At 41.4% G+C, this 13,341-nt stretch overlaps 1 protein-coding gene across 5 annotated transcripts in view; it reads right to left on the bottom strand.

The window, feature by feature from the left end:
* Positions 1–2,377: 2,377 nt before the first annotated feature.
* The window catches only part of LOC148358967 (leucine-rich repeat and fibronectin type III domain-containing protein 1-like protein), a 397,907-nt gene continuing 386,943 nt past the window's right edge, over positions 2,378–13,341 (bottom strand). For all 5 annotated transcript variants that reach the window (XM_088345841.1, XM_088345842.1, XM_088345845.1 and 2 more), the window contains one exon: positions 2,378–3,002. The gene's annotated coding sequence lies outside the window, so the exon portion shown is untranslated. The remainder of the gene's footprint in view (positions 3,003–13,341) is intronic.

The following is a 13,341-nucleotide window of genomic DNA, read 5'->3' as shown; positions in this document are numbered from 1 at the left end:
CATCGAAAGAATGAGGAAGAGCTGCGCCCACGATCCGGGGTTCGCTGCACCCGGGAAGCAAGTCGCTCTCTTATTTGGATTGTGAACCGAATATGGAAGTGGATCCTCCGTAGCAGGCGATGGCGGTGTCAGGAACAGGAGAGCAAAAACGTGGTCGGGGTCAGAAACGGGTCGTAAGCCCGGACGGGAGAGCAGACGTGGTCGGGATCAAAACAGGTCGTAGCTGGAGACAAAGATCAGGAACGGGCAAGTGGAAAAACGGGTGCAAAAACGGGACAGGCGGGAGTCAGGGTCCAAAAAGGCTTGCCTCGTATCAACAGAGGTTCACTGATGGACTGACAACAGGAGAGTGACTGGACCGGGCTTAAAAAGGGACAGGGAGCCAATCAGATAGCCCGCAGCGGCTGGCGGTAATCATGACACTCAGAGACAGTTTCTTCCCCAGGGCGATCACCCCCCTAAACAAGTGTGCAAAACTGTGAAAAATAAACAGTATATCTTAGTAATTGCATTGAAAAATGGGTTTGCATTTCTTATTTTTCGACTTATTCGAGCATTTGTGTTGCAAATGTTATTGTTTATTCCGCTATTGTTAGAATGCACTATTATTCTTTGCACTATTTGTCTCCAAGCACGACCTAGTAAATGCATTTGCCTATTTATCCTTTTAAAACTTTATGACCTGTTTATCCCGGAGTGCGTCGGAAACGACGTTCAATTACGTTGTTATCAATGGCAATAAAGACAATTCAATTAACAGTTTTGCCTCGTTGACTTTTTCAAACCTAATGAAGTCTTGATTTTAAAATAATGGAGTCTATTTATAGCAGGGGTCTCAAACCAACAGCCCCGGGGCCGCTCCCGAGATGATAGAGGCTCTCGCCTTAATATAAAAATTAAAGGTACAGCGTGTATTATTTGATCACTATATGTCGGCGTATTCTGCCGTGTAGTCGGAAATGAGTGCTAGAAATCACAAGGAAGAATACGAATTTTGTAGATTCAAATTTCTTTAAAAACACATTTTTCCTCATTTTTTTATGGGCCAAAAAGAAAAGGAAAAGTAGAAAAAAAAATTGGAAAAAAGGGGAAAAAAAAGGAAAAACAAGATAAAAAGAAAAAAAGTCAAAGAAAAGGGAACCGAATTAGAGAAGAAAATGAAAAGCAGAAAACTGTCATGGTTGCCCTGGCGCCCAATTGGCCCCGCCCGTGTGGCTGCGGCTCATTGACAGATTGGCTTTACGTCTTTTTAAACTCAGTGCTCTCACTCTCCGTTAGCCAGTCCGTCAACAAACCAGTGCCCCGCAAGAGGTGAGTTTTGACTCGATCCTGTTTCCTGTTGGCATTTCCTGTCCGGTATTTTTCCTGTTTAGTCTTGTCCTGTTTATTATTTTCTCCAGTTTTCGTTCCTGTCTAGTTTGTCCTGTTTTATTAACATATCCTATTTCATTATCAATCATGTCCTGTCCTGTCTGGTATCGACCCCATGGTAAATGGTCTGCAATTATATAACGCTTTTCAAGTCAATGAAGACCTTCCAAAGCGCTTTACAATGTGCTTCACACTTACCCATCTGCAGGATTGGGTAGGGTTACTTTAACTGGATTACTTTCAATGACTTTTGGATTACTCCAATACCAAATATGCTAATAAAAGACAAAATAAACTAAATATGAATAAAATGACTAAATTTTGTGCAGGCTTTGGATTTATTTTCATTTTGTGTCTCTTTTACGGAGATCAAAGAGATCAAAGCCAGGAGAGAAAGCTTACCACGTGTTGTGAGTCATCATCTCATTAGCTCATCTCATTAGCTGCACCGCTTATCCTCAGTAGGGTCGCGGGGGTGCTGGAGCCCATCCCGGCCATCATCGGGCAATGGGCAGGGGACACCCTGAACTGGTTGCCAGCCAATCACAGGGCACACGGGGACAGACAACTCGCTCGCTCATTCACACCTAGGGACAATTTGGACCGGCCAATCCACCTGAAATGCATGTCCCCGGAGTGCCCGGAGGAAACCCACGCAAGCACGGGGAGAACATACAAACTCCACACAGGAGGTTCCCAAGACCTTAGAACTGTGCCGCACACGCGCTAACCACTGTGCTGCCGTGCTGCCCATATTATATATATATATATTTTAATATTTATTCATATTCAGTTTCTTTGGTCTTTTATTAGCATATTTGGTTTTGGAGTAATCCAAAAGTCATTGAAAGTAATCAAATTAAAGTAACCCTACCCAACCCTGCCCATCTGTCTGCGACAAGTGATTGTACACACCCGTACTCAGATACAAACCCGGTTATCGCCCTCTGGCGGAATGATCCCTACCCGATCCTAACAACCCAATGAGTGACACAGCGCAAAGCACTTAGCACACCGTTTTTTTTATTAAAATATTCACACACCATAAAAATTACATGTACAAAACTATAAGATTTGAAATTGCTTTATATACACCTATAAAATATAAAGACCAAAGGAGGGGGGGTCGGTACACATAAGGGAGATGGAAGAGTGTGGTGTCTTCAAGGTTCACCTTTCCTTTCAAGATGATACGTAACAATGCTAATGGTAAAGCTAATGGCCGTGATTTCAATGGAGGTATAAATCAGAGACGGTACTTATTCATCTGAATTTCACCTCCGTTGGCCAAAGCGGGAGAAAGATGAAAGAGACACACATTTGGAATACTCTTCAAATGAAACTCCAAAAGAAGACATCCGGTAATTCATGCTGAGCACATACTCCAATTTGGACGAACAAGAATGAGGTGATTACGATGGAGAGGGAGCGGAGACGCCACGCACAAAATGCTGTAAACAATTTGCAATCGTATACTTTCGCGCGTTAACATATTCAGGAGGAATGACAAAGAGTGAAAAACAGGTTAAAAAGAATCGTAATGGATGACGGAGAGTGATGCGAGGCGTTTTTCTGTTGTTTTTTTTTCTGAGGAACTGTGCTTTCATCTTCAGACTTGACGGATCGGAGGCCTGAAAAGAAAGAAATATAGAAGTGAGTATGTTCTGTCCTGTCAGAAATGATTGAAGAGGTGGTGTAAAAAGATAGTGGGATGTTTGGACGCGTTTTAAGGGATAGGCAGGTCACTTGTATGATGCGGCAGGGGTAAACCAGCGAAAGCATTTGGGTTGGCCACGGTCCAAAAATATATTTGTGTGTGTTTTTTGCTATTGTTTACCCGTTTATTTTCTTTGTTATTGTATGTGTTTGTCTTGCTGTTGGTCACCCCTCTTGAGGGAGATGACCAAGGTAGATACAGTAGATAGATAGATAAATAGAAGGACAGACAGACGGACGGACGGACGAGAGAAAAATATGTTGAATTCATTGTAAACGTTAAAAAAACACTATACGATCTTGTTAAAATGGATGTAAAATCTCATCTCATCTCATCAGCCGTACCGCTTATCCTCATTAGGGTCACGGGGGGGCTGGAGCCTATCCCAGCCATCTCCGGGCAGTGAGCAGGGGACACCCTGAACTGGTTGCCAGCCAATCGCAGGGCACACGGGGACAGACAACTCACTCGCCCATTCACACCTAGGGACAATTTGGACCGGCCAATTCACCTGAAATGCATGTTTTTGGAACGTGGGAGGAAACCGGAGTGCCCGGAGGAAACCCACGCAAGCAGGGGGAGAACATACAAACTCCGCACAGGATGTCTGGAGCTGGATTTGAACCCACGACAGGTTCCCATGACATGAACTGTGCTGCACAAGCGCTAACCACTGCGCCGCCGTGCTGCTGGATGTAAAATGTATTCTGATATTCTAAAATGTCTCATCTCATCTCATCAGCCGTACCGCTTATCCTCATTAGGGTCGCGGGGGGGCTGGAGCCCATCCCAGCCATCTCCGGGCAGTGGTCAGGGGACACCCTGAACTGGTTGCCAGCCAATCGCAGGGCACACGGGGACAGACAACTCACTCGCCCATTCCCACCTAGGGACAATTTGGACCGGCCAATTCACCTGAAATGCATGTCTTTGGAATGTGGGAGGAAATCGGAGTGCCCGGAGGAAACCCACGCAAGCACGGGGAGAACATACAAACTCCGCACAGTAAGGCCGGTAGCTGGATTTGAACCCACGCAGGAGGTTCCCACGATTCTAAAAAAGTAAATTGAAAAGAAAGCTCTTTGATATGCTTTTGGGCAGTCTACAGAGCGAGCTGCCAACGAGATCAAAGAGATCAAAGCCAGCAGAGAAGCTAATCAAGTGTTGTGACTCATTTAATTTGCAGAAAATGTAATGAAAACCTCATCATCCAGTCCAACGTGAATGCGGATCTTTGGTGGGACAGGGTACACCGGTGGTTACACAAGTATATATAGAGTTTTTCGAGAACCGGCTTCTTCGGCTCGGCTCACTAAAAGTAACCGGCTCTTCCGGGTCCTCAACGGCTCTTCAGGTTGCTTTTGCTTCTTTCATCCCAACATGACGAAATATGATGTGAAATGATGCACAAAATGACTTTAAGGAAGGGGGGAATAGAAAAAAAAAGAAAACAATACCAAAAATGAAAAAGTAGTGAAAAGCTGAGACAAAAAAAGAAAGAGAAAAAAAGAAGGAAAAATTGAGAAAAAAGCCAGGAAAAAAAAGACATCTTTACGGTCTAATTTCGCCTGACATTTTCGAAAACACGAAAACATGTCCGGGCATAACGCCCTAAATCTTTATCAATTGGACACTAGAGAGCACGCGGGTACAAATTCCGCAATTTCTTCACCATATCCTTCTCCAAATAACCGGCATCTGCATAAATGATGACCTTTAGATTATAAACCTCGAGGATCAGGAATAATCTACGATAATCCACCTGATCCTTGTAACACCGACGGCGATACAAACAAGATAATGATGCTTTTCCCCAAATGTAGTGAAATAATTGCATACGGCGGGCCACTATTTGTAACCATGATATCAACACTTATCCGAAATGTTCGTAATTGGTCTATCTAAATGGCGTGACTTTGTCACGATTGCCAAAGTGAAGTCACCTGGGGGCAATCGTCTGGCGCGCTCTCTGATTGGCTGACGTTCTCCTCTTAAGCGGTCAGCGTCGAGAGGAGGACGTCAGACCGTACTTCTGTATTCCTGTGTTTTTTGCCAGATTACTAAGTACCAAAGACTACTCTTGCTTGATTTCTGCCTGCCTTCTGTTTTTGACCTGTTTCCGTTCCACGTTTTCGACCTGCTCTCCCGCCCTGGCCATCGACCTGCCCGCTAAGCTGTGCCGTTTCCATCTACCTGTCACGGAACTGCCATTCCGTCCGAAGCGGCTGATAACCGACAGACTTGCATTTGTAGAATAGAGTTGCATACATTTAGAAAGAAATGTAGAAAGACTTGCTTACAGTGTGACAGAATGTTGACATCATTTTGGGAAGGTCCTTGGGACCTTCAAGGACTCTCTGAGCAAACTGAGGCCAACAACATGTCCTAATAAGGGTACGACAGCATCTTCCTTGTTGTTACTGAGGACTAGGGCCGCCTTTTGGGTTGTACTCAAACTGAAGCTATAAAAGCATTGTTATGTCTGGAGTTCTCTGAGTTTCTTTGGGATGACGAAATAAAGAGCTCCCCCTCATGGCAAGCCTCGGTGTACTTGATTAAATCACGTAAGAAGACTTAAAAGATATCGAACCTGCATTTTCTCCTACAGCCGGCGCCCAAAGCCAGTTCCGACAACTATCTCTAATAAAAATTCCTTCGAAACAAACGCGATTGGGTCCGAGATTCCGTCCTGGTTCATGACAGAATTGTTCTCAAAAACTGCTCCGAACATTGACAAATGTGATATCACCCAGAGTGACTCAGTTAAAAATGTAGGTGTCATATTTGACCCCGATCCGTCCTTCCAAAGACATATTAAGAATATTACAAGAACAGCTTTCTTCCATCTTGGCAACATTGCTAAAATCCGTCCCATGCTGTCTCAGTCGGATGCGGAGATTATAATTCACGCGTTTGTTACCTCCCGTCTCGATGACTGTAATGCACGGCAAAACAGGTCGGAGGTCGGGATGGCAAATAAGGGCAGAAACGGGTCAAGAAACGGATCAGAAACAGGTAACAGGCAGGAGAAAACAGGGCAGGAAAATGTCGGATGTCGAGCGAGGATAATCATAGATAGCCGGGATACTGGTCACTAGCCGGGACGGGAGATCAAGGGCGGATAAGAGTTCAGAAAAGAGGTCGGCAACAGGTATCAGGCAGGAAACGGGGCAAAACAGGTCAGAGGTCGGGACGGAAGATAAGGGTGGAAACGGGTCAAGAAACAGTTCGGAAACAGGTATCAGGCAGGAGAAAACAGGGCAGGAAAATGTCGTAAGGTATGAGCTTGCCTAGCTGGGAGCAGAGGTTCGCAAACGGTCTGACGGCATGAAAGCCGGGGGTTTAAAAGGAGTCTCTGAACCAATCAGAACCAAAAGAGAGAAATAGACTGAGATAGAAAAAGAAACGAAGAGAGAGAGAGAAAGCTAGAGAAAGAGAGAAAAAGACTGATATAGAAAAAAAAAACAAGGAGAGAGGTAAAAAGCTAGAGAAAGAGAGAAAGCGACCTATTTAGAAAGAGAGACTGAGAGAGTTAAATAGACAGAAAGAGAGAAACAAAAATACAGAGAAAGAGAGAGAAGGAGAGAGAGAGAGAAAAAGAGATACAGTTTCAGTTGCTTTATGGGCTCGATTTTCTCATTTTGTTCCTGATTTGCATTATACGCATTTATTGTTACTATGTTTTGCACCCGGCCCCTGAGAGGGAGGTGGCACTCCACCTTCACCAGAGGGGGCCAACGAGGGGGTGTGGAACATGACACACCCTCACCCTTTATAATGACTGCTTGGACAGCACACAGTGTCGGGTCACTGCCATTCTACGCTTCTTCTATCCTGTCTTGTTTCCATGTCGGGTTTGTCTTTTTGTTCCTGCTTTGAACTTGTTGCTAATAGTTCTAAGATCTGTTTTTTTCGTTGTTCCTAGTCTTTATTGATGAATACCTGATTTGTGTCAGAACAGATACAGGGCCCAATCGCGTGACGTTCTCACACAAGACTTTTATTTTATGGGGAATGAGGAGTCATGCACGTTAGGAAGCCGGTCCGGCGTGGAAGGAAGCCAGAGACCGACGAGATCGGTAACGAATCAGGGTAACGAAAATAAACAGGAGAAACTAGACGGGAACCAGAACTGGAGAAACTAAACAACAGGACGTAAATAGACAGAAAACCAAACTGGAACCTGAAATTAAACTGTACAAACATAAACGGAAACAATACCGGACTGGAGATATCACAGGAAAACAGGATAGAGTCAGAACCCACGTCTTGCGAGGCAGAGGTTCGTTGACGGACTGACAAAATAAGCAAGAGAGCGCTGAGCTTAAATAGACAGAAAGTCAATCTCTCAACGAGCCGCAACTGGCACCACACGGGCAGGGCCAATTGAGCACCACGGCAACCGTGACACTCATGGGCGCGGCCAATTGGGTGCCATGGCAACCATAACAATTTGATGATCACACCTGCCTCCATTCTGGCCTCCCTGCATTTGGGTCCACTCCGAAAACCTGTTACCCCGTTTACGTTTGCACCACACAATACAGCACCATCTAGTGGTTAAATCTTAAAATTAATCCTTTAAAGACAACAAGCTAACGACCTTAGGTATATACTATGTACGCCATGTTACCGGGAGATAATGGATCTGACATCCCGGATTAACAAGGCACGTTAGTCCTCATCTCATCTGAGCCTCCACTCTCCTTCACTTGCACTTTCTGCAGCTTTATCTTATACCCCCCCCCCCCCCCCCCCTTACTTTATTCTTTACTTCCCATTTCCTGTTTTACTCCCTTTTTTTATAATCCTCTTTCCATTTCCCTCATTTCCCGATTTCCATTAAGTAAAGCTTCTTATCGTCTTCAGCTTTCCAACCTATGTTCTACTTCACTGTTGAATCCATCACGCTGTATGTACACTCCGTGATAAGATATCCCCGGAACACATGTACACGATGTAGTACCAGAGTCATATCGGCCTGTAATTAGCAAGTGTGTCTGCGTGGTTCGTACGAGCGGTGGGCGGATGCATCCACGCATGGATATTATCGATAAAAAGAAAGTACTTTTTTCGTCCATCAATTTTCTCAAAGCACTACGTCTTTGTGTTTGTCTCTATGACCCACTCTCACTGCTGATGCCTGAATGTGTGACTGACAGGCACACTTTTAGCACTCCTCTCTACCAGGCCTGCTGCTGAATCCTTCCTGACAGGCAGAAGAAAAGGATAAATCGATGCGACCACCCCTACTGCAATCTAAAAATGACAAATGCAAAGTGGAGCTTAGTGTGGCATATTTTCAACTACAGAAAAAACAATGCCCGGTACTAGGGTTGGGTAGGGTTACTTTAACTGGATTACTTTTAATTACTTTTGGATTACTCCAATACCAAATATGCTAATAAAAGACAAAAAAAACTAAATAGGAATAAAATGACTCCATTTTGTGCAGGCTTGGGGAGTAACGGAATACATGGAACGGCAAAAAGGATGTCGGCAAGCTGTTTGGATTTATTTTCATTTTGTTTCTGTTGCATTTTATGTTCGTGTTGCCGGGGATCAAAGAGATCAAAGCCAGGAGAGAAAGCTTACCACGTGTTGTGCAATTGCGCACTGCTCGCGCATTCTCAGCGCACAAGAAAATCTAGCCAGCGCACAAAAATTAGGGCTCAAAATTACTAATTAAGAAGCGACTTAAGTCAAAGTTACAGTGCATGAAAATCAAAATACACAGGTTCCCCTGACGTTGGGTCCTAAATGCGGTATTTCGAAGTCGAGTCGAAGTGGAACGAAGTTGAGTACAGTTAGTAGAGTTTGTCAAGAACCGGCTTCTTCGGCTCGGCTTACGAAAAGGAACCGGCTCTTTCGGGTCCCAAACGGCTCTTCAGGTTGTTTTTGCTTCTTTAATCCCAACATGACCAAATATGATGTAAAGCTATGCACAAAATGACTTAAAAGACAGGGGGAATAGAACAAAAAAAGAAAAAAAATACCAAAATGAAAAAGTAGTGAAAAGCTGAGAAAAAAGGAAGAGAAAAAAATGAAGGAAAAATTTAGAAAAACACCAGAAAAAAAAGAAAAGAAAGAAATGTAGGAAAAAAGTAAATAGAGAACAAAAATAAAAAAGTAACAGCTAGGAAAAAATAAACACAATGAGATTTTTTTAAAGGAATTAAAAGAAAAGTAGAAAAAAAACACTGAAAAAAAAGAAGTTTGTGTTGCATTCAAATAATTTCCAATGATATCAAGTGAATCTTGTTGCCAACATTGTACTTCCACTCAAAAATGTGATTAAATACAGTTCTGTATCGTGCAACCGACTCAATAATCCCCCAAAAATGTTAATATTATGCGACAAAATATATCAGGAAATAAAAAGAAATGGATATCTTGTGAAAAAATTGTAAGAACAAACAACCTTTGCAATAATAGTACATGAGTCAATATACTCAAAAGAGAAAAATCATTTTGCATTGCCGGAAACTCAGCAAAATGTCAAGTTTTGGACATGTTTGATAATGGATTAGTTGCCACACTTGGGATTGCCGTTGCTCACTGTTGTTTCAAGCGTTGCTCACCGATTTTGTGTGAATGCTCAGACCGTAAGGAAAATGACATGGAACATTGGTTGTGAGTCATCATTTTATTCCTATTTAGTTTTGTTTTTGTCTTTTTTTAGCATATTTGGTATCGGAGTCATCCAAAAGTCATTGAAAGTAATCCAGTTAAAGTAACCCTACCCAACCCTTGCTATGTTCTTTTTCTTTTTCTCTTACCTTCCCCGAAAACCTATTCTCACAAATTGACTCCAGCGGTTAAATTCACTGTAAACATCATTTCCATAATCCCTCATTTTCCTTTTTCACTCCGTCTCCAGCAGTGGTTCGTGCTATTGGGCTCTTTGCACCCAATGTCATTTGGACATTTGTACAAGCGAGAGCACATGACTAAATCGGCTGTTTGAGAAAAAAAAAAAAACGTACTCATGTCAACCTCCGTAGCCACGGGATCTGCCAAGCGGACCACATGCGGTTTCCTCATGATTGCCGTAATAACATGTCTCTATTCTCACCATGTCGTGGCTGAAGCTTTCTACCGGACCATAATGGGAAGGTGTTTTGCATTTTGTAGAGCAGATTTATTGAATAACTGCAACCAATGTTCCCTGTAATTTTCCACCAGTCTGAGCGATCCGTGAGCAACGGCAATCCCAAGTGTGGCAACTAAATCGTTAGAAACTAAATCGAAGATACTGGGAATGTTGCTATCGATTCGATACCAGTAAATACAGGGTTGGATTGATCGATAGCGGAGTGATACTTTGTCTGATTTGTTCAACTCTTTGATTCGGCTAAATAAATTGATATGAGGACCAATGTTCCCTGTAATTTTCCTTACGGGTCTGAGCGTTCACACAAAGTCGGTGAGCAACGCTTGAAACAACAGTGAGCAACGGCAATCCCAAGTGTGGCAACTAAGTCATTATCAAACATGTCCAAAACTTGATATTAAGTTACATTTTGCACGAATTGATTAAATGTACGATTGCAAAGGTTGTACGGCCTACAAACGTCTTTCCATTTATTTTTTTTCCTGATATCTTTTGTCGAATAATACTAACAATTTTGGGGGCTTATAGAGTCGGTTGCACGATACAGAACTGTATTTTATCACAATTTTTGAGTGGAAGTTCAATGTTGGCAACAAGATTCACTTGATATCATTGGAAATTATTTGAATGCCACACAAACTTTTTCTCCTTTTTCCGTTTTTTTCTACTTTTTAAAAATTCCTTAAAAGAAATTTCATTGTGTTTATTTTTTACTAGCTGTTTTTTTCTTCCTTTTTTGTTTTCTATTTCCTTTTGTTTCTTTTCCTTTTTCTGGCTTTTTTATCTGAATTTTTCCTGCTTTTTTTCTCTTTTTCTCTCCTTTTGTTTCTTTTTTTCCTCAGCTTTTCACTACTTTTTCATTTTGACAATTTTTTCTTTTTTGTTCTATTCCCCCTTCTTTGAGGTCATGTTGTGCATAATTTAACATAATATTTGGTCATACAGGGACGAAAGAAGCAAAAACAACCTGAAGAGCCGTTTGGGATCCGAAAGAGCTGGTTATTTTTAGTGAGCCGAGCCGAAGAAGCCGGTTCTCCATACTTTTGGATGACTCCAATACCAAATATGCTAATAAAAGACAAAAGAAACTAAATAAAATTACTCAATTTTGTGCAGGCTTGGAGAGTAACGGAAAACATGGATCGTCAAAAATGATGTCGGCAAGCTGTTTGGATTAATTTACATTTTTTTTTTGTCACATTTTATGTCCGTTTTGCCGGAGATCAAAGAGATCAAAGCCAGGAGAGAAAGCTTACCAGGTGTTGTGAGTCATCATTTTATTCATATTTAGTTTATTTTGTCTTTTATTAGCATATTTGGTATTGGAGTCATCCAAAAGTCATTGAAAGTAATCAAGTTAAAGGAACCCTACCCAACCCTATTATATTATATTATAATATATTTCATGTTTTTTGATTACATTGAGTAAATAATGAAATAAAATGAAATGATATATAGCGCTTTTCAAGTCAATGACTTCCCAAAGCGCTTTACAATGTGCTCCACATTTCCCAATAGCGGCCTTGCAGCCATGTAAGGCGCTAACCTGCTTATTGGGGGTATTAGGGGTTCAGTGTCTTACCCAAGGACACTTCGACATGTAACACGGGCAACCGGGATTCGAACTGGGATCCCTTGATCCCAAGACGAGCACTCTACCTCCTGAGAGTTTTTCCCCAAGAGTATTTGATTACACTCAGAGGTAACATCCGACATACGACTTGTTTCTCCATTCCTGACGACCGTGATTATCGGATGCCATATTTTCCACCTAGCATTATCATTTTTTCAAATCCAACGTTCGGCACCACAACTCGTACCGTCCTGGCAACACTACTATGAAACAATTTGAGAATGAGCAGTCGGACGGATGAGAAGGCTGGACAGAGACGAAAAACCTGTGAAATCTGAGTCAGAAACCCAAAGAGCCAAACAATGAATGTGTGAAGTATTTCTGGTCGCATGCTGAGATATTGAGAGGGAAGTGTAATAACGCAACACTTGGTTTAGCAAGAATAGCTAATTGTCTAGCTGGCAATAATTAGATGGCATTTAGGCACCAATCACTGGAGCCGAAGACAAAGTCTGGTGCTTGCATTTCATACAAGATAAATGATAATGGTTTACTATGTTAGCAGAGGACAGATAGGACAGATATATGTCTAGATATGTGTTTAGGTAGATGTCTAGATAGATATATGTCTAGATAGATAGATAGATATATGTCTAGATAGATAGATAGATATATGTCTAGATAGATGGATAGATATATGTCTAGATAGATGGATAGATAGATATCTAGATAGATAGATAGATAGATAGATAGATAGATAGATAGATAGATAGATAGATAGATAGATAGATAGATAGATAGATAGATAGATAGATAGATAGATAGATAGATAGATAGATAGATAGAGAGGTAGATGTCTAGATAGATAGATAAATGTCTAGATAGATGTCTAGATAGGTGTCTTGATAGATGGATAGATATCTAGATAGATAGATAGATAGATAGATAGATGTCTAGATAGATAGATGTCTAGATGTCTAGATGTCTAGATAGATAGATAGATAGATAGATAGATAGATAGATAGATAGATAGATAGATAGATAGATAGATAGATAGATAGATAGATAGATAGATAGATAGATAGATAGATAGATAGATAGATAGATGTTTAGATAGATGTCTAGATAGATGGATATATGTCTAGATAGATGTCTAGATAGGTGTCTAGATGGATAGATATACATCAGATAGGTGTCTAGATGGATAGACATATGTCAGATAGATGTCTAGATAGATGTCTAAATAGATAGATGTCTAAATAGATAGATAGATGTCTAGATAGATGTCTAGATAGATGTCCAGATCGATAGATAGATGTTTAGATGTCTAGATAGATAGATAGATGTCTAGATGGATGGATAGATGTCTTGATAGATAGATAGCTGTCTAGATAGATAAATAGATGTCTAGATAGATGTCTAGATAGGTGTCTAGATGGCTGTCTAAATAGATAGACAGATAGACAAATATATAGAAAGATAGATAGATAGAGCGCTAGATGTCTAGATAGATAGATGTCTAGATAGATAGATAGATAGATGTCTAGATAGATAGATAGATAGATG

The sequence above is a fragment of the Urocampus carinirostris genome, chromosome 10, assembly GCF_059441175.1.
Source record: "Urocampus carinirostris isolate Australia breed hairy pipefish chromosome 10, RoL_Ucar_1.0, whole genome shotgun sequence".
Classification (NCBI taxonomy): Eukaryota; Metazoa; Chordata; class Actinopteri; order Syngnathiformes; family Syngnathidae; genus Urocampus; species Urocampus carinirostris.
The sequence above is the reverse complement of the archived record's forward strand: the minus strand, read 5'-3'. Positions and strand labels throughout refer to the sequence as shown.